Source organism: Tachysurus fulvidraco, chromosome 2, assembly GCF_022655615.1.
Source record: "Tachysurus fulvidraco isolate hzauxx_2018 chromosome 2, HZAU_PFXX_2.0, whole genome shotgun sequence".
Taxonomy (NCBI): Eukaryota; Metazoa; Chordata; class Actinopteri; order Siluriformes; family Bagridae; genus Tachysurus; species Tachysurus fulvidraco.
The window spans coordinates 40,922,654-40,925,153 of NC_062519.1; positions in this window are offsets into that span (position 1 = coordinate 40,922,654).

A 2,500-nucleotide genomic window follows, 5' to 3' on the forward strand; every position below is an offset into this window, starting at 1 on the left:
TCTACCTCTGTTTACCCCATCTACTGCAATCTGCCACCCATCTACCTCTCTCTATTGCCTATCTACACTATTCTACCCATATCTACCTCTGTTTACCCCATCTACTGCAATCTGCCACCCATCTACCTCTCTCTATTGCCTATCTACACTATTCTACCCATATCTACCTCTGTTTACCCCATCTACTGCAATCTGCCACCCATCTACCTCTCTCTATTGCCCATCTACAATATTCTAACCATATCTACCTCTGTTTACCCCATCTACTGAAATCTGCCACCCATCTACCTCTCTCTATTGCCCGTCTACAATATTCTACCCATATCTACCTCTGTTTACCCCATCTACTGCAATCTGCCACCCATCTACCTCTCTCTATTGCCCATCTACAATATTCTACCCATATCTAACTCTGTTTACCCCATCTACTGCAATCTACCCGTATCTATTCCCCATCTACTCTATTCTAACCCCAAATCTAGCTGTTGACCCTGCCAACCACCATCTAACACCCTTCTACCTTGATCCATTCCAGATCTATTCTATTCTACCCCTCCATCTACCTCTTTGTACCCCATCTACCAACCACCAATCAGCCATCTATCCAAATTCTATCCCATCTACCTCCATCTACTGCCTCCTCCTCTCCCATTTTCCAGTGTCTACCTATTTTGTATACCCATCTATTGTTATTTACCCTGTTAACCCCTTGTACCTCCATCTATCACCTATATACCCTTCCTCATATGTCTATCCCTCGTCTATACCCGTCTACCTCTGTATATATCATTCTATCACTGCCTACTCTGTGAATACTTATCTACCTCCATCTACCCCTCATCTACATTCATCTACCCCTTGTCTCCAACCATTTTAGAGTCAGTCTATTCTATCTCAACTCTCCATTGCCATTTTCCTCCATCTACTGTTGTCTACCACCTTGTCTCCATCCATCTATCTCCATCTACACCCATCCACCCTTCATCTTCAACCATCTACCCCTTGTCTCTATCCATCTACACCCATCTACCCCTCATTTTCATCCATCCACCCCTTGTCTCCAACCATCTATTCCCATCTATTTTCATCTACCACTCATCCACATTAACTCCATCTACTCCTTGCCTACATCTATCTACTGTATCTATCTACCCATCTTCCTCTGTATATATCTCTCCATCACTGCCTCCTCCTCAGTTCCATCCATCTACCCCTCATCTCCAACCATCAACACCCATCTACCTTCATCTTCTCCTTGTCTCGAACCAACTATACCTATCTTGTATACTTGTATCTGTTTATTGCCATCTTCCTCATCTACGCCTTGTCTACGTCTAAATACACCCTGTCTGGCACCATCTCCTGCTGTCTACCACCTATACACCCATCTACCCTTCATCTTCAACTATTTACCCCTCGTCTACATTCATCTATCACCATCTACTTCCATCGAAGCCTGTCTACACCCAGCTCTCTACAACATCTTTGGAAAAAGAACAACTATTTCATTTGTGCCATCCATCCACACACACACACACCCACAAACACCCATACACACACACACACACACACACACACACACACACACACACACTCGAGTGAGCACTTAAAGCAACCCGTGCTTTCGATATGAATCGTTAAATGCAGTTCATTAATTAAGGCAGCTTGCAGCCTGGAACAATACGAACGTTTGTGATGATCAGACACATCCACACAGTCGCGTGACGAACGACTCAGACAATAGACGGCTGTGGAAGTTAATCAAACACACTATAACAGCTGTGTAAACATGGGATGTGTCCGTTAACATGGACAGCGCAAAGGGAGGGAAAGGAGGAGGAGGAGGAGGAGGAGGAGGAGGAGGAGGAGGACGAGGAGGAGTTGAGGCGAGGGACCTGAACCAGAACCTGTGAGTGCTCCTGATTATTATGTTTTTTTTAATGTACTATAACAAAACATTTCTTCATTAGATCACAAAAAAAAAATAAAAAAATAAAAAAATAAAAAAACATTTTCAGTGCAGAGTTCGGTGCAAAGTTTAGCAACAGGAGGAAAGAATGAAAGAATAAAAAAAATAAAAAAAAAAAAAAAAGCACGGCAAGCGATTCTTTTGCCACCATTTTTTATTATTCATGGATCCAAAGCGCCTGGCGTTTCTTCGGTGGATTGCGAGTGAAACAAAGCACTTCTTTTGTATTACACACTAAATCAAGTGGTATTATTTTACCTCTAAAATATTCAGTCTCTTAGGCACTTTTCCTCCAGTCTCTAGCCATCAGTCAAACTGCTGAGGCATGAGAGTGTTAGAGAGAGAGAGAGAGAGAGAGAGAGAGAGAGAGAGAGAGAGAGAGAGAGAGAGAGGAGCTGACTCCATCCTCCTGTAACATGTGTCTACAGCAATCTTGTTAGAAAATGCAACAGATCTGAGCTCAGGCTCCGTAACTGTATTTGTCAGTTAGAGTTAATAATTTATTAGGGGAGCCGAGAGGGTCGAGCTGCT